Below are 20,318 nucleotides of genomic sequence, written 5' to 3'. Positions count from 1 at the left end.
CCCTCCGACCGTTGATCTTGCTTTACTGCCCGGATTTCGAGCGTCATTTCGATCTAGGTCGTCGGTTGTCCTTAGCCTTCAACCGTCTTCTTAATACCCGAGGCTATTTAAAGCCTTCGTGGGTACTCTCCATCTATCCTGACTTCTGCAAGTTAGATTTGCTAAAGTGCCAAAGCGACCTTTCGTCCTTCGGCCTGCTTCCGTATTCCTCGTACTCCAACAACAGCTCTATCAACTTCTGAACAAGTGAGTTTTTTGATTACTCATCTCTTTCCCCACTTCCCCCGAGTAAACGCACAGTGAGTTATACTTGGGGTTTAGTTTGTTGTTTTGTCGGAAGTTATAGAAAACTAGGGTTTCCCCCTGTTGTTGTCGTTTATTCCCGTCTTGATACGGCTGGTTTTTTTTTTTTGTTTGCATAGTGGCTCCCAAGATCAACTCGAACTTTATCGAGCAAAATCTTGCAAGAAAATCGTTCCGTCGGTGGTGGTTGGGGCCCGTGCGGTGGTTTCAGCTAGTGAATCCTCCAAGCGTAAGGCGACTCTGCCGGTGAATCTTCAAGTCGAGTTCCCGCAGTTTACGTTGATGCCGTCCCTGCGCCTCCTTTGCCGGAGTGATCGCTCGTCTTTCCCGGGAAGATCTTGATCACTCCGTTGCCGATGGTGCTGCCGGCGCTCCTCGCTGGTGAGCTTTGTTGGTGCACCCCCGAAGGAAACTCTTCGGGCATTTGAGGCAACTATGTTGGCGTCGATGAAGGTGTGGTCCCAGCGGGTGCTGCTCCTATTTCTAACTCTAGTGCTTGTTTGGCATCCTCCTCCTCTCCTTCCGAGTTGGAGGATTTTGCCACTAGGAAGCGCCGTCGGGTGACAAGTGATGAAGCTCATCCTTCTCTTGGTGTAGCTCATCCTTCTCATCCTTCGCCTGAATTAGTGTCAAGCGAGTTTGTGAGAGCGTTGGAATGGTGTACTTGCTGCTCGAATGACTTCGAGAGCGCAGTTCTTTCCAAACTTCCGAGATGAAGTCTTTACGAAGTCACTTGGTGATGTAAGTCTTTCTTCATTATCTTCGATTCTGAAAAATTACTCTTCGCACCTTTTTAACTCGGAAGTTGTTTGCAGGAGTCTTCTTTGGTAACTTCCACAACCAAGTGGAAGCGGTTACTAGGCTCGATAGGTTGAGCAATGAAGTTTCCGAGGCTTCGGGAAATATCTGAAGCTAAAGATGCTGAGATTGCTCGCTATCGGAATCTAGCTTGGGAGGTGGCGGGAGAAAAAAATTCGATGATTGGTCATCTTCGGTCGGACTTGGATGATGCCAAGGAGAAGATCCGGCGATGGGAACGAACAGTTGGAAAGTCGAGGCCAAAGGATCTGAAACGTTACCCGAAAGGCAAGCTGTCGTTCCTTTGCCCGAATCCCTTCCAACTGATGTTTTGCGAGCCTGCGTCTTCAAGTATTTACACAGTAAGTCTTCGTTGATATGCTGAATGCTTATAACTTGCAGGCGTACCGGGATGGTGAGAACGAAGTATGGGAATCAATATTAAGGAAGGATCCTCATTTTGATATGACTCCCTAAAGTGCTGTTTGCCATCCTGAAGTATTTACCGACCCGGGTATTCCTCCTCCCGATTTGGACCAAGGATAAGATTGATCCTCCACCTTCCGATCCAGATATTATGCAATATTTGGAAGATTCTCCTGTTTATTCTCCGCTGGAAGAAGTCAATTATGACGAGCTTGTATTGAATGCGAGTTTGGTCGAGGACCATTCTTCTCCTCGGACAAGCTTGGACAAAGAGTATGAAATTGCGGAGGATTTTATGCATACCGAAATATTTTTGTAATCCTCATTTCTTCTCTTCTTTTCCTTGAATCCCCACCAATGGTTGACTCATATGTTTGTTCTAGCAAAGTCGCGTCGATCTTGTATAACTTCTTAACTGTCACTTATGATGACTTTCTTTTTTGATCGAAGATTGTATCCAGCTCTTGTAATTGTTTTGATACTGGCCTCTTTGGATCTTTTGAAGAAATAAGAAATTACTTTATCTTGAACTTTGCTAGCCACTTGAATCGCAGTTGCATTAGGTCTTAGTTGTTTGAAACAATGCCTTTACTTAAGGATTTCCGGAGAAATACAATAAGTCTGAGAAGGAACTCACTCGGGTTTTAAACCGATGCCTTTACTTAAGGATTTCCGGAGAAATACAATAAGTCCGAGAAGGAACTCACTCGGGTTTTAAACCGATGCCTTTACTTAAGGATTTCCGGAGAAATACAATAAGTCTGAGAAGGAACTCACTCGGGTTTTAAACCGATGCCTTTACTTAAGGATAATTCAAAAATTCAATAAGTCTCGAAGGAACTCACTCGGGTTTCAAACCGACGCCTTGCAAAAGGAACTCACTCGGATTTTCATCCGATGCCTCGACTTAAGAAAGTTCAAAAATTTTCCATAAGTGTTGAAGGACCCATACGAATTTTCATCCGATGCCTTATAGTTGGATCTTGTTCTTGAATGTGGTGTATGATGCCCCCCAATCAAAAGATAGTTTGTTGAAAGCCAAAAATTGCATTGATTGAGTTGAAAACGATTACATCGCGAACAAAATTGAAATCATCCTCAAGGATAAAACTTTTTGAGAGGCCCTAGCATTCCACGAGCGATCCAACTCTTTACGGGTATTGACGTTCTTCAGCCCGTAAGCTCCCGAACCGACCGGTTTCACAACCATATAAGGTCCTTCCCGGGGAAGGGTCCAATTTTCTTTGGTGACGCGGGTCGGAAGCTAGGGTGTTTCTCAACACCAAATCTCCGGCTAAGTACCGACGATTCTTCACTCGAGTATTATAATGAGACGCTATCCTTCTTTGATAATGTTGAGTTCGGTGCTATTGCCTTTGCCCGAACTTCGTCCAACAAATCAAGACTATCAAGCAGTCCTTGTTCATTTGCTTTTTCCTCGAACTCACGATCCCGTAACGTCCCTGCCATTATCTCCACTGGTGCCAATGCTTCGGATCCATATGCCAACCTGAATGGAGTTTCTCCTCGTGTGTGTTCGAACCATAGTTCTATAAGCCCACAAGTACATGATGAAGTTCTTCGACCCAAGAAGCTTTGTCGGCTTCGAGTCTTCTCTTTATTCCTTCCAGTAGCGTTCGGTTAGTAACCTCTACCTATCCATTGCTTTGGCGGTATGCCACCGAGGACATACGATGCTCGATCATATATGTTCCACAGAATTGCTCAAATTGTGGACAATCAGAACCGAGTACCATGGTCAGTGACAATAATCTTTGGAATCCCAAAGCGATATATGATTGATTCAAGCACAAATTTCTCCACTTTTTCTCAGCAATTGCCGCCGCACTGCGGCTTCTACCCATTTTGTGAAGTAATCAATTGCTACTATCGATATTCCCGTCCGCTTTGATGCCTTGGTGAATTTGCCCATGATATCAATTCCCCACATTGCAAAGGGAATGGGATTTAGAATTGAAGTCATAGTTTCCTCCAAGGGCGCTTCGATCTCGTAGCATGAATTTGACAGTTACCACATCGACGAACGTAGTCCATAGCAGCCTCTTCGACCTTAGGCCAATATAACCCAAGTCTTAGAATTTTGTGGGCCGAGGGCTCGGCCACCCATGTGAGCTCCACAAATTCCTTCATGAACCTCAGCCAAAGCTGATTTTGCTCCTTCGGGGCCTATACATCTCATAAGGGGTCCAAGCATAAGATCTTTTGTATAGTCTCCCATTCCGAATGACAAATCTAGCTGATCGAATCTTGATCAACCTTGCCTCTCTTTGGATCCTCGGGTAATTTGTCATCCCTTAAATACTCGATTATTGGATCCATCCGACGAACGTTCTGCTTCAATATAAGAAATTTCTTTCTCATGATAACTTGGAAAAGTTATCTCTTCAATGTAGACCGAAGGGTCTAGATTCTTTTCCTTGGCATTGGCTAGTCGGGATAGCTCATCCGCCATCGAATTTTCATTCCTCAAAATCTGAGATATCTTCAAATTCGAAATTGGTTTTGAAATGCCTGCACTATCTCCCGATATTTTTGCAAGCGTGGTTCTTTAATGCCATACTCCCCCTGGACTTGGTTGACTATAAGCCGAGAGTCACTATAAATAGTAACATCTGCAATAGCTAATGCTTTTGACAACCGAAGTCCCGCTATCGTAGCCTTATATTCTCGCCGTTATTACTTGCATCAAATGCGAATCTCAAAGCATATCGAATAATAAATCCTGCTGGACTTTTTAATAGAATTCCAGCTCCTGCTCCATCTTTATTACTCGAACCATCCACATATACCTCCCAAGTGGTTGGTATAATGGGATCCTCAATGGTGGGTTCCACCGTGCAGTAGTTTCTACTACAAAGTCGGCTAATGCCCGAGCCTTGATTGCGATTCACGGGCTTAAAGCTCACTTGGAACTCACTCGAGCTCAACCGACCAGGACACCATCCTTCCGGACAAATCGGGTTTGTTAAGAACTTTACTAAGAGGAAAAGTTGTAAATACCTCAATTGGATGAGCTCGAAAATATGGCCTTAGCTTCCCGGCGGCCATCATGAGAGCCGAGCTTGCTTCTCAATCTGCGAATATCTCGTCTCCGCATCTAGCAACACGTGGCTTACATAGTAAATCGGCCACTTTTTTTTATCTTTCTCCCGAACAAGTACTGCACCGACCGCCGAAAGGGACGTCGCTAGATATAGCTGTAATATTTCCCCCTTCTCTGGTCCGGACAGGATCGGTGGTTGTCCAAGTGCTTCTTTTAATTCCTCGACAGCTTTTCTCGCACTCTTCGATCCACTTTGCTTTTTTACTACCCTTCGGGTCTTTAAGTGCCTTGAAGAAAGGCAAACATTTTTCTCCGGACTTGGAGATAAATCGATTTAAAGCTGCAACTCTCCCTGTCAAACACTTGTACATCCCGAACGGTTTTGGGAGCCTCCATATCAATCGAGCTTGTATTTTGGCGAGGATTAGCCTCAATTCCCCTCTCGTGATACCATGAAGCCCAAAAATTTGCCCGAGGAGACTCCAAAGGCACATTTTTCTGGGTTTAGCTTCATTTGATGTTTCCTTAGTATCGAGAAAACCTCGAGTCAAATCTGCAATATGATTTGCTTTTGTAAAACTTTTCACTAGCATGTCGTCAACATAAGCTTCAACATTCTTTCCTATCAGCTCTTTGAAAATCTTGTTGACGGCCCTCCGATATGTTGCTCTTGCATTCTTCAGGCCAAAAGGCATGACCTTGTAATAATAGCTCTCACGATCAGTCATGAAAGCCGTATACTTCTCATCCTCCTTATTCATAAGGATCTGATTATACTACGAGTAGGCATCCATGAAACTTAAAGTTTCATATCCTGCAATCGCATCTATCAAGAGGTCAATCCGAGGCAACGGGTAGCAATCTTTCGGGCAAGCTTTGTTTAGATCTCGTGTAGTCCGTACACATCCTCCACTTCCCATTCGCTTTTTCACCATCACCACGTTGGCCAACCAAGTTGGGCACTCAATTGGTTCTATGAAACCAGAATTCTTAAGTTTTTCAACTTCACTTCGAACGGCTTCATACTTTTCAATGGAGAAATTTCTTCTTTTACGTATCACTAGTTTCGCCTTAGGGTCTATCCGAGTTTGTGCTCTCCGCAATGGCCCGATCGATTCCGGGCATGTCCTCGGCAGACCATGCGATCACATCTTTATTCTGTTGAAGAAATAACTTCAACTCATCTTTAAACTCTTCCAAATGTTCGGACCCGATATAAGTAATCTTTTTCTTATCCTTGGTACACAGTTGGATTTGCTCCAGCTTCTCCACTGGTTCGGGCCTTTGCATCTCAGTCTCTTCCCGATCATCTCGAACTTCTATGGGGAGGGCGGTTACCTTCCTCGGACCCTCCTTGTCTTTTAAATAGGCAACATAACACCGCCGAGAGATCTTCCGGTCGAGAGGAGACTTGACCAATTCCCATATCGATCGGAATTTTATCTTCGGGTGTTTTGTTGAAACAATAGCACCTATCTTGGATAAAGATGGTCGCCCGAGAATCATATTATAGGCTGGTAGTTCTCAAACCACCAAAAAATTGATTCGGACAGTTGTTTCCTTAGGAAAACTTCCAATGGATAAATCCAACTGGACCGATCCTTCCGCCACTGCAGATGACCTTGTAAAGCCATATAGATGTGTGGATGAAGGTTTCATCAAGTCCTGATCCACCTTCAATTTTTGATACACTTCGTAGGAAATTAGGTCAGTCAGGACCACTGTATCAATCAAAACTCTATGCACTTCCCGCCGTGCAATCTTTACCTTGATGACTATAGCATCATTATGAGGTAAACAAACGTCTCTTTCGTCTTCCTCGCTAAAGGTGATAAAATCTTCACCATTCAGCTTCTTCCGCTTCTGCATCTCTCCGGTTCCAACAAATTTGGATTTTGTTTTCAGACTCCGGAGTGATTCGGGCTCTGGTCCTCCGAAGATGGTAAGGATCGGTGACCTAGTAGCTTCAATCACCTCCTTGCCTTTCTTAGACTTCGGGGCCCCCCTTGATCGTTCCGAACTAACCGAACGATCCCTCTTTAGAGCAGCCGCACGTGGCTCACGTGGCTCCTCCCTTCTCCACGCTAACAAAACGGACGGATGTCCCCGAGATATCAATCTCTCAATATCCGCCTTCGAGATGACGACAGTCATTAGTATAATGACCATAGTCCTTGTGAAATTGGCAATACTTTTCCCGATCCTGCTGCTCTCCGGTTTCAAAAGAATTTTAGGCGGCCACTTTAAAATATTTTTTCTTTTGAGGATATTCAAAATATCAGCCCGAGGAGCATTCAATGGAGTGTACTCACTTTTACCGGGGGACCTTTGGCGCCAAGGCTGGGATTTTCCAACCCGATCGCGAACATTTTTCTTTGGCTTCGCGTCAGGAGCCTTTTGTTCCTTATTGGAGACTTTATTATCTCCTTGGCGCGCATCTAGAATCTCCATGACTTCAGCCCTTTCTCGGCATCTCTGTACCAACTCGAGGCATAAGTCGCAGGCATATCCCGTAGTAATAACTCCAGGAGTTTCCGATTATTGAGTCCCGTGAATAGAGCGAGTTCCTGGCTACTTGTTCATCCAAGTTTTCTATCTCCATCGTTACTTTGTTGAATCTTTTCAAAACTCTCTGATCGATTCGCTCTTTCCTTGTTTGACAAGAAACAAGGTTTCTTCCGTTTTCTTGACTTTGTATTCCACTCTGGAATCGCCCTATGAATTGGCGCGCCAATTCGTCAAAGTTTACGATCCTTCCAGAGGGGAGGTTAGAAAACCACTTTTGTCTTTGCTCCAGTTAGAGATGAACCAAAACCCCGCATCAAATTTCATCGAAATTACAGAAACCGCCATGGTCTGTTGGTAATAGCCGATGTGAGCTGTTGGATCTCCGGAGCCATCGAATGTTGAGAAGGTAGGCAAACGGAAGTTATGGGGAAACCGATATCCCGCAATTGGCTCAACAAAGGAGTCTTCCGAATGACCGAGTAAATATCCTCGGTTATTCTTCCCTTAGCCAACCGCCCTAATTTCTCATTGATGTTGGCCAATTCTTGACCAATCCGGGTCGGGTGATCTTCAGCAATATGATCACGACCTCGATTAACACGATCATCCCGTGCTACTCGATCATCACGAACAGCCCGTCCTTCCCGATCATTCCTCTCGTCACGAACTGCTCGATCATCACGAACGGTTCTTCGACGGTGGGTGAGTGAGCTCTTACCCCCTGTATCCAACCTTGTGTTTGAATCGGTTGTACTCTCTTGCGGTGCTGTCGAACCGATCGTCTCGCCTCGGTTGATCATCAATCCTCCGAAGTCCTCGGTCTCCTTCACGGAAATTCTGATCAATATTCCGGTCTTCACCCGATCTCGGTCACGTGGCAATGCACGTCTCCTTGAATCGCGCTGATCAGGCTCTTGTGGTAAAACCACTTGTTTGGTGAGTATGCGGAGTGCTTGGCTCACCTCCAAGAGTTGAATCTTTACTTGATCCAATTGATCTTGGATTGTATCGGGGAGGAGGATTACGTCCTCCCCGGCCACCATCCACCTCGATAGGATTTTGGCTTTCCTGGGGAATATCTGGATTATTCACTCTAGGTATCTGAACACCGGAATTGCGTTGTGCAGCGGCTGCTGATCTAGTCACCATGGCTTTTCAAGTCGTTTCCCACAGACGGCGCCAATTGATGCGTCCAAAATCTGCTCAGGCCCTTGGATCTCCACGTGATGTCTCGCAAAACGAAAGCGTCGGATGTGGCCCGACCGGCTGGGGTCGGGAGTCCACCTCCGAAGGCTAAGTCGGTTGATGAACTTAATCACAAACGGCTCTGCTAGAAGCGCGAGGCTAAGGAATGAAGAAGCTGGGAAAGGTGATCTAGATAGTAGATCGGCGATAGTTTAGGTCTATCGGTATGTATCCGAACTCGAGTCTCGAGATAGTATTCTTTTTTCAATCTCCTCACCTTGTATGGTAGTGAGGTTTATATAGAGTGTACCTTTGAATCTCCTTCGTTGGATGCACTTGAGCCTTCTTCCGGTAGTCGTTGGATCTTATCAGTGAGATCCGTTGAGCAATAGACTTCTACTAGTTTGGGCTAGTAGAGGACTCCTGAGATAACCTTTAGGTTCGATAATGATTATCCGCAGCCGTCAATTCGAGTCTGCCATCATTAGGGTGATTACCCTAATCCATAAGTAGGATTAGGGCACGCTTGCAGCCGAATAAGCTTTCTTCTTCAGCAAGCCATCTTCTGGATCCGGTTTGCTCGGGAGAGAATCTGTTCTTTTCGTCTCGACCGGGGTTGAGGGTAAGACCAGGTATGAACCCGGTTTGATCATAATCCCTCCGTATCAGTTGGATATTGTAAGTAACATGCTTCTAAGATTTGTAGCAAACATGAAGAACCTACCGAATTACACGTACCGATTATCAAATGAAATTTTAGCGGGAGAGAAACATCTCCATTCAGTTCAAGTTTGTCTAAAAATTAATCATACCCTTGACATCTGCTATTGCTTCAAAGATTGTTCAAATGTCCACATAGAGGAAGCTATACATTGTCAACAACCAATGATAGCCCTACAACCAATGATAGCCCTCCAAAAAATTGTGGCTTTCTTGTCTCTTTGTCTTCCTCTTTCTCCTTTTGGAATCCCTCTTTCTACAATCGATAATGTGTCATTTTGTTCACAATCCTCTTATATTTCCAAGCAAACAACTTGCTAACATCAAGCTCGACGCTAGATTAAGAACATGATTTGAGAACATGAAATATTGAAAATTTAGATGGAACTACCTGCGATTTAGAGTTTCTATAATCAGCCACACCAACATGGATGATCATTTTATGATGGAGCGAGGAGCTATGATAGTTGAGTCATCTGTCATTACCATCATATCCATCCTCGTAATCTAGCATTCTCAAGTTGTAATCCTATTTTTGCCTACGGACTTCTCTTGGTATGGCCATCAATGCTTATCGCAGAAAGAAGCAATTGTGAGACTTTTGGCAATTTTATGCTTCGGAACGATCTCATTGTTAATTTACATGGTTTTGCTTGTGAATTCAATTTGGGGAATTAAATGGAGGCTTTCAATTTATTAGGAGAAATGTAATTTCATTCGAATAGTTTTAAGAGAGGTAGCCCTTTAAGTCTCTCTCATGCTAAGGAATCTGTGGTTCACCAAAAGAAAGCGTAAACAAATGTGTCAGTTGAGGATGACTGATTAATGGGATATTTTTATCTATTGGAAAAGTATGTGCCCATTGCGGATGAATGGTGAATGAGGGTATTTTATTCTAATGAAAAAGTAGACAAAAAACCACGAAGCTACCTTTCGGCGAAGTCGCCGAATTTCGGCCAATTCGCCAAACAACAAACTTTTTTTCGGCACCAAAACGATATATGCTCTATATTGCTAGAAAATCGCCAATTTCCCTGCAAACGATGAAACATAGTCGAAAGTCAAGCAAAATTTCACTGAAACTGACATCCATTCGCCAGAATCGCCGAAATCTTCCCTGCTACTCTTTCCTTTCTCTCTTTATGTGAAGAACTTGGCATATATTTAATGGATTTTTTTGCGAAAGGGTGAGAGAGGTTAGGGCTTTTCTCACTAACAGGTACTCTACTTCTGAAAGGAACTGACAACCAAAGGTAGAAGAATTCAAAAAAGAAAGAGATGATCTTCAGCACTCTATCTTTATCTCTGCTTTTCTTCTCTGGAACCACCATCGAAAATAGCCACCCATGAGCTTCATCTCTACTTCGTCGGAACCAACTTCACAAATACCACCCATGACTTCATCCCTACAACCACTGTCACAAAGTGAAGAAAAGATAAAAATCTCAAATCCATGCTTTCTCTGATCCATTTGTTCTATAGTTCACGTGTCACTTTCAATTTTCAAATATTTAATGGATAGGGGAACCTTGGGAGCTGAGCAATCTAATCCACATTAATGTAATTATTTAATGAATAATGAGTAAGGAGTGAAGACTACTGACTTGACTTTTTCTGACTTACATATGGCGAAATTAATTTTTTTATCGGCGAAAACTCAACGAATTTCGCCGGTTAGCCAAGGAGCAAACCGGCAAAATTTGCTGAAACTTTGCACCTTGCAAAAAACTCAGTTTGTACTTTAGTATGATAGTATGATATGATTCGCTCCATGGATACTCAAACATAACCATTTCTAGTATGCACATTCCAAAGAATATATGTCAACAGTTCATTGTACTCCTCTTCATAGAGCGCTGGAGCCATGAACTCTGGGTACCTATAACGAAAGCGGCAAAAATAGGACATAAAGGATCAAAGAACCAATGCGTTCAAAGAAAATGAATGGTTACCAATAACACTACTGGCAGTAGTCTACTGCATTATGATCTTTATTTCTTCAGGGTTACCATTGACAAAAATGCTGTCACATTTCAAGTCTCTTTGAAGAATAGAGGGATTGTGGCTGAAGATAATGCAATTCTATAAGGATCTGTCACGCCCAATTCTTTTTAGGCTTCATATAAAGCTTTTTATGCATCTTATGGTATCTAATCAATAGAAAAGATCGAGTATGATAAATGCATATAGAATTACAGAAGACAAACCTATTAAGTTGAACAGAGGTTTTAAGTTGAATACATTTTTATTTCACCATTTAAAAGACAAACCCGTTAAGAGAGATCATACTGCCTTAAGACCATCGGAGGTGAAAAGCTCTTCTTCTTTCATCCATCCATGAGTTAAAGAATTTGATAATTTATCATGTTTCAACTATAACTTCTGAATTTAATCTCTGCAAATTTTCTTGTGATTGTAACATATCATCAATCTTCAGTTGGTTCCATGCTACTTCCATTCTAGTGAGAAGTCAACTAAACAGACAGCATCCTCCACAGCTAAATTGTCAATGTACAACAGAACAATTACAACGATGCTATTTAGAAGATAGAGAGCCTTGAATGCTCGATGGCCCAAGATCTTGTCATACTGAAAGATAGGGAGGAGATAGGTCAAAGATAGCGGACCTTTTCAAATGTTACTGCTGGACTCCATTCGAAATCTCAAGCTTTGCTCTGAAAAGGCTTCGGATGCAACAAAACACCAATTGAATGTTGTAGACAGTTAAGAACTATACAAGCATACTACCATAACAAATGGCAACTGCATCCACACAACGTAGGAGAGGATCATGGATTGCCTCCACATCTCATGATAGTGGAAGGGAGAACAAACACAAATGCAAAGAATCAAGATTGGAAGTTACTACACAACTTCAAGTTTGATTTGATGACTTGGTTTGTTAAGATTCTAAAGGTTAGTCAGGAGAGATCTTCTTAGAGTTGGAAGAGTCTTGGAGTTGAATTGAAGCACAATGGAGAAAAATGACTAAAGTACAATCTTTTGATATGATAAGGTTGAGGTGTGGAAGAATATACTATTGCCTTCTGAAGGAAATATTGTTAGGGTTTTAGGTTTAAGCAGAAGGTTGCTTAAAGCATTACACCCTGAGTAGTTTGAAATACTTAGACCGTTGCTTCTAGCTAGTATTCATAGAACAACGCTAGGTTTTATAGTTAGTTGGACTATCCCACAAAGGCCCATTACACCGTCAGATTGTAATTAATTTGATGGCCTATATTAGAACATATGTTTGTTCTAACTCAAATACCTAGACCATATTTGAGTATGACTCAAATACCTCAACAATCTCCTTCCATGTTCTACATATGGCTTTAGCATTAGTCCAAAAAATGTAATATTCAACTTAATACAGAATCATTCATAACTTTCCAAAAAGAATAATATTTAATTAAATTCAAATGAATATTTTAAACCAAAATCATGAGTTTTAGAATAAATTTAAACAAAATAAAAACAAATTAAAAGGCTTTACATAAACTATTTAATTTGTATGAAAAATCAATAGTTCATCGTAGCCTTGAACGATTTTACTCATAAAGAATATCATCCTCATCGAACTCCAAATTAAGATGCTCTCCTCCATTTTTGTCATTCCTTGTAAATTATCAATGAATTTTATAAGAATATGAATCCAATCATTTAGACAATATATATATATATATATATATATATATATATATATATATATATATATATATATATATATATATATAATGATATTTAATTCTACCAAAAGAACTTAGTACAATTCACATAATGACTAAAAAACACGTATATTCTTATCAAGTTTCTACACAAGAACATATCTAAATGGTTTCTTTTACTAAAGAACCATTCTATGTTTCCATTTGGAATGTCGTCATTATCCTGTCCACCACAATTATTGTTTGTATCATCAAATTTGAATGACACACCCTTTCTCGGAAGATATATCATCAAGTGTGAAATGATATAAAGATAACAATAACATCATTGAAACATAGTAACAATTTTCATATTCTTTGTTTGGAATTTAAAGGTAATCAAGTTTCATACAAAAGTTACTACATCATCAATGTGGAATGACTTTGCACACCTCTATACTCCACAATCCTACCAAATTCTCTGAAATATGTAAATTATTGTGAATGCAAACTATGGCTAGATGAAATTCAAACAATTCTGAATAATATAGAGTTGGATTAAGACCTATCTATATGGTCTTTAACCCCATCTCCCCCACAATTTTGAATATTCGACCTTTGTTCAATCCCTTTGTAAGGATATCAATCATGTTCTCGTTTGATCTTACATCAATCAAAGTGATCACTCCTTGTTCAATAAGATAATTCAGTACGACTTGTCTTTGCCTAATTTGTCTCCTCTTACTACTAAAGAGTGAGTTATTGGCTATCATGGTCGTCGCTTTATTACCATGAATCATCAGAGCAACGATTAGTGCCTGCATTGGTCTGGGTATTCCAAATTATATACTCAGGGTGTAATGCTTTAAGATTCTTAGGGTTTCAGGTTTAAGCAGAAGGTTGCTTAAAGCATTACACCCTGAGTATCTAGTTTAGAATATTCAGACCATTGCTTCCATCTAGTATTTATAGAACAACACTAGGTTCTATAGTTAGTTGGACTCTCCCACAAAGGGCATTGCACCGTTAGATCGTAACTAATATGATGGCTTATATTAGAACATACGTTGGGTATAACTCAAATACATAAACCATACGTGAGTATAACTCAAATACCTCAACAAATACTTCCCGGAGAATCTAAGTCTTCGTACGCCAATGTCTCCATAGTCATCAATACAAGAGAATGAACAAAAATAATGACCAATTAAGACGATACAAGTAAAAGTTGAATCACATCAACACATACACAAGTAAAATTAGGGGTGCAAGTTTGGCCCTGATGGCCCTAACCAGCCCTAAGCCCGCCCTGAGCCCTAATAAGGCTTGGGCTAAAGATTTTGGCCCTAAGGGCGGGTTAGGGCCAATGGCAGGCTTGGGATTACTCTTTGGCCCACCGGGCCTATCCCTACCCATCCCTGATTTTTGGCCCTAACCCTAGCCATGATTTTGGCCCTAATCCTAGCCCTAATTTTGTCTATGGTGCTTGATCTCAACAACAACGAATTAGGAACAAAGACAAGGATAGGGCCAATCAGGGCTAGCCAAGTATACTGTCAATCAGGGCTAGGGCTAGGGCTAGAGACAGTGCTAGGGACAGGGCCAGGGATAGGTCAAATTAGGGCAGGAATGGGCTTGGCTTGGCCCTGTAGGGCTTAGGGTCAAGGACAATAATCCTTGGCCCTGAGCTTAGATTAGAATATATAGGGCTGGGCTTGGGATTGCAAAAGCCGGGCTCAGTTGCAACCCAAAGTAAAACAGTTGAAAAGTGAAGTAAACTTAATTAGGATTTAAAACAAGAAAAGAAGTGCCAACGCAGAGCTGTTCTAGTGATTGAAACCAACATCTCTTAGTGAAGAGGTCATGGGTTCGACTCTTGGGTAATTTTCATATGGACTCCCTGAGGTTTGATCTATGTCATTTTTAGTCCAAAAAAATTGAGACTTTGCATATGCTTCCCCTGTACTATAGAAAAAGTCAATTTAAGGACAAATTATCGTTTCTATGACCAATTTGCCCTTATTCTTTTTTTTTTTTGGGCCAAATTTCATTTGGACCCCTTAAGGTTTGGTTTATGTCATTTTTAGTCCAAAAAAACTAAGATTTTGCATTTGCTTCCCCTATAACAAATAAAAGGTCAATTTATGGATAAATTATCACTTTTATGACCAATTTGCCCTCTCTTTTTTTTTTAATTTAAATTTTTTACATATACATCCCACTTGCCATGAAACTGGTGACTTCCTTTTTAGTCAAAAAATTATAGAAAAATCTTAACATTCAAATAAATTTCAAAATATGATCAAAATACCTTTATATGTTAAAATCACTCAATACCCCTTAGCTTAAATCCTATTTTTGGACTAAAAGGAGAGTCATGAGTTTCATGGCAAGTAGGATGTATATGTAAAAAATTTAAATTAAAAAAATAATAAGGGCAAATTGGTCATAAAAGTGATAAATTATCCTTAAATTGATCTTTTGTATAGTACATGGGAGGCAAATGCAAAGTATAAGCTTTTTTGGATTAAAAATGACATAAATCAAACCTCAAGGGGTCCAAATGAAATTTGCCCAAAAAAAGAATAAGGGCAAATTGGTCATAGAAATGATAAATTGTCCTTAAATTTCCTTTTTCTATAGTATAGGGGAGGCATATACAAAGTCTCAATTTTGTTGGACTAAAAATGACATAGACCAAACCTCAGGGGTCCATATGAAAATTACAAAAAAAAAAAAAAAAAAACAAGAAAAGAAGCAAATCATTCGAGGGGAACAATTCTACAATTACTTACACTCAATGAGAAGTAAACCAACCGAATCAACACTCTAAGAAGCTTCTTAAAAAGAAGAGTATGGGTTTGGAGGTAAACTTGGAGGGGGGAACCCCCCAAATATGAATCACTGATGTTTGAAAGGGTATGTATACTTTGGGAAAGGGTTTTTGCATTTAGGAAAGGGTAATTTGGTCTAGCGAAAAAAACATACCATAATTAAATTGAAGTTTTACTTTTATATAGTAGTATGATATGATATAATATGATAGTAGTAATTTTATATAGTAGTACGATACGATATGATATGATAGTATGATAGACTATAGTTGACTTGAAAGTCATTACCCTTTTTTTTGTGTATATTCTTCAGTCTTCTTTTTGTTGTGAAGTAGGCAAACATAAGGTGGTAAATTTTACAACTATGGTTATCTTTGCTATAGTTCAAATTTATGATTATTTGACCTACAAACATAAGTAGATGTAGGTATGATTTATGATCCAATTGCTAATTAAAAGAAATTATGATTTATTATCCTATTGCTAATTAAAATAAATTCATTTGAAAAAAAAAATCATAAATTGATCAAGGATTGTTTATGATTTATCATTATAAAGTGTTAATTTTGACTTATACATGTATCATTAATGAACATGTGTAGAATTCTCACTTAAATAGGGATAAAATAATAAAATTACCAAAAATTAGAACCAAAACCTTGCTTTTCTCTCTCTCCAACTTCCACATTGCTTTCATCAGGATATCATAACCAGCCAAAACCAAATTGATGATAACAGGGAGCCAAAACCGAAATTAAAGCTACTATATATTTTTTTAAAAGGTAAACCAAGACTGTCCTAAAACCAAATTGATATATATATAATATATTATTTATATAACGGTACCAAATCTATAATGGGAACTACATAATTGACTAAGAATGACTCTTAGTCTCTAATATCCTTTGAGATTTGGCCGTCGACTTTCAGTCTCTTAATCTTTTCACCATAACTATTTCTTCTCTCTTTCCTTTGTATTTATAATTGAAAGGGCTAATCTGTAATTTAGCCTGTCATTTGACTCACTTCAACCCTAGCTTGATCTCTGCTTGACTCGATTTGAACTGGCACCATAGCCATATGTGTTGAGCCAGAGCATATATGTCATTTTTGGTCAGTTCATTTCTTAGAGGCCTGTTTGGTTACATGAATCCAGAGATTTGAAATCTCTGGATTCACAAATGGGATATTTATACCTGCTTGGTTGTGTGAATCTTTGAATTCATTAAATCTAGAGATTCACCTTTTTACACTAAAAACGTGAATCTATAAGTTATGGGTATAAGGTGAAATCCAGATATTTCATCTCTACTGTAAAAGTATTAAATATTTGAAGCATGACTTCATAAATACTTTTTAAGGATGAATCTATAAATTTCATTCCAAAGATTCAGGCTAACCAAACAGTTAATTTTATGAACCATGACTCCATAGATTTGAAATCTCTAAATTTTTGAAATCTTCAAACTCAAGTAACCATTAATCTCTAGATTTCTCTCTCGCACGACTACCATTAGGGTTCCTTGTTTCTCTTTTCTCTCTCCTATATTCTTGGTTATTTCTTGTTATATAACGGTTGTAATTGATGGGTGTTTGGTGATTTGAGATCGCGGCAATGTGATGTACTTTCGGTTGTAGCTATTATACATGTATTGCAATTGTCAAACTTTCTCTGCTGTAGTGCATCGAGCTCTCCTTTGAGCTCTAGAAATGTAGGTTCATTTGAACCGTACTCTGTCATCAAACCCCGTTCTTTTGTGATTGATTCTTCATTGTTATGGTTCATATTAGCATGATTCACTCGCCCTAAGTCGTAATAATAATTAGGTAGAACGAGACCCAACCAAGATAAATTCATAGACCAAGAAACTCAACGCTAGTTTCTTTATCAATGAAAAGTTGAGTCATGAATTCTTTTGGTTCAATTAAATAAAGGATTCCAATATTCTCCTGGACTAGCAATGAGTGAATGGAGATCCAAGGAGATGTCTTTGGCTTTTGCTTGTCACACGCTGCAATCCATGTGTATTTACAGTCTGGCGTCATCCACCACATAGTTAAGAAAAATGAAAGAACTTAAAATAAGTAGCTGGGAACACCTCAGCGTCTATGAATGATTGAATGATGAAAGTTGTTTTTGTTTTTTTGATAGAAAATAAAGACTTCATATTAAGAAAGAGATCTATATTGGTTACGCTTAGTACTGTATGTGTTAGCCAACATAGCTAATTTACTACAAAAGTCCAGTAGTGCTGGGGATTTGAATTTGCCAAAGCCTGTTGTAGGGGCATTCATTAGGCTATTAGCAAAAAAAGGCGTTAAGTGTAGTGGCCAAGCAGAAAATGGTGTTGTCAAATGGCATAGCGCTGCCTTTTGGCTACACCATATTTCCTGTATAGTAATTTGGTATTTCTTAGCATAATCCTGTCCGTTCTTGATCGCCATGAGAAGTGCTTCCATCTCTCCACCATTTGAAATTTGTCCTGTGTCCAGATAGTAGAGCCTCCCTTCCAAAATTATCCCCACGCACCATCCTGCTGTCTTTAATAATTCATGATGTACCCCTACACAAAACATAATTGTTAATTGTGTTGTTTTAATAACATCAAATATACCATTAAAAGCGCAATAACTTTCAATTTTTCTATTTTGCATATTTTCTGATGTGATTTGGGTTTTGTAGCCCCCTTCCGCGTGTTCCATAGGGTCCAATTGAGAGTAATTGGCCCATTGTGTTATGTTATGTATAACCCTTTGTGGATTAGGTTGAACATTTGAAAAGCAAACTTTGCTCCTTTCTATCCACAGGAAATAGCATGTAATAATGAAGTAGGAGAGTCCACCGCTTCCTCCTTATTGGCACAGGCAAATTTAGGAACGTATTTCTACACCATCCTATTATTGACTCATGCGTAATAAACTCAGTTCATAGTCCGAGTGATCCGGCAGCCCAAATTCGCTTGGTCCAATCACAAGAGAAGAACAGGTGCCAGATCGTTTCTTCTTCCTTTTGACAGAGTACACACACACCCTATCGCTTTTTACCCATTGTCCCACTAGTCCTTTGACTGGTAGACCTGCATTCAACAAACGCCAAAAGAAAGTTTTAAATCTTGGGTGTAAGGGGGTTTTCCAAAAGAAGTTCCACCACCTCTTCACATTCATATCCTCATGTTGGTGTTGTCGTTTCCTCAAAAAGTCGCCTGCTAGCTTGAATGAAAATTCTCCAGAATTTGAAAGCAACGAAACCCATCTATCATCTTCCTGTGTTAGTGCAATCTGGGACAGTTGTGAGAGAACCAAGTTTGGATTTTTAAGGCCTTGAAGACATTCCCTGTTATGGCTAGCAATATTGATCATATCAGCAACAGTTGCTTTTGAAAGCCAACAATCCATTTCCGGGTTTTCTTTTGCTATTGTTGGATAATTCTTCCTCCATGGATCACTCCAGAACGAGGTTTGACAGCCATTCCCAACTTCTCTTTTCACCATCTCCTCTAGTAGATGAAAAATGCTACATAGACTTTTTCAGGTCCAAGATCCACGTTTTCGTTTAACCTTTGCATCAAAGATCGATGAGTGCGGGAAATACTTGTCTCGTAAGACCTTGACCCATAATGCGTCAGGTTCACTGAAGAGTCTCCAACCTTGCCTTAAAAGAACTGCCGTATTGATATCTTCCATACAACGGAAGCCAAGCCCCCCTTGATTCTTAGATTTACAACATATTCTCCAGGGGATCAAAGTTAATTGTTTTGCCTTCTCTGGATGTCCGAGCCAAAATCTCTGGCAAAGGGAGTCCATCTGATTGCAGATTGCTTTAGGAAACCGGAAGCATTGCATTATGTATTGCGTGATCGGTTGGATAACTGATTTAATCAGAACTTCCCGTCCTGCAAAAGAAAGGTTGGCCGCTTTCCAATTTACGAGTCGAGCTCTTACCTTAGAAATTAAGCCTTGCAAGTTTTTTGATTGTCCTCTTCCGCACAACAGGTCTGTACCAAGATAAGTTATACTATCCTTCACTTCCTTAATCCCTAAAATTTGTACCAATTGTGCCCTCTGTTGTTTGTTGACATTTCTACTAAAAAAGACCCCGCTTTTCTCCAGATTGATTTCTTGTCCTGAGGGGCATTGGTAGCCATCTGCGCTTCCTCCATGTTAGGCGTAGGAGACAGGCCCGGCTCCACCTCTGTGTGGCCGAAGAAAAATCGATACTTGAGCTTCATATTCTCCCAGAAGATGCGGAATTGGGCCTCCGGTTGGGGTGATGAGTTGACAAGAGAGTTCACCATATATTGGAAGGTGTCAAGTGGTGTAGGCAGGTCATCTGGCAGTGTCATTCTCTGTCGCTTGCGGCTCGGGAACCTCCCATCCTCCTGTCCCATAGCTCCAACCACATTAGGCACATTAGAGTTGTTACAGCCATGTTGAGTGTTGGTCCCGTTGAAGTGCATATTCTCACACCAGCTTTGTCAGCATTTACCTCCTTGATCTCACCATAGTTATTATGGACATGAATAGACTGAATATTAAAGATCTGAGTAATTCTTTTATCATCCTCCCTAGCTTCCCAGCTTCCCTTTTTCTTTAAGAGCTTCAATAAGTTTCATAACCGATGGGTTCAACAAAACAGCTTCAGGGACACCCTGAATAAGAAGTTTCACTTTTTCATTCAAGGAGTTGAGAGTAGCCTTCCCCTTCGACAGATCTCCTCCCTGTTGAGCTGACGAATCTCCCAACTCATTACTAGTATATTTGTGTGCGTTGCTGTCACCAGCGACAGACCCAACCACCTTCACGTTGCTCTCGCCAGCCTGAAAAACATGCTCA

Source organism: Hakea prostrata, chromosome 9, assembly GCF_041222555.1.
Source record: "Hakea prostrata isolate BN-2017 chromosome 9, UWA_Hpros_2, whole genome shotgun sequence".
In the NCBI taxonomy this organism is placed as follows: domain Eukaryota; kingdom Viridiplantae; phylum Streptophyta; class Magnoliopsida; order Proteales; family Proteaceae; genus Hakea; species Hakea prostrata.
Note: the sequence above shows the minus strand (reverse complement) of the source record.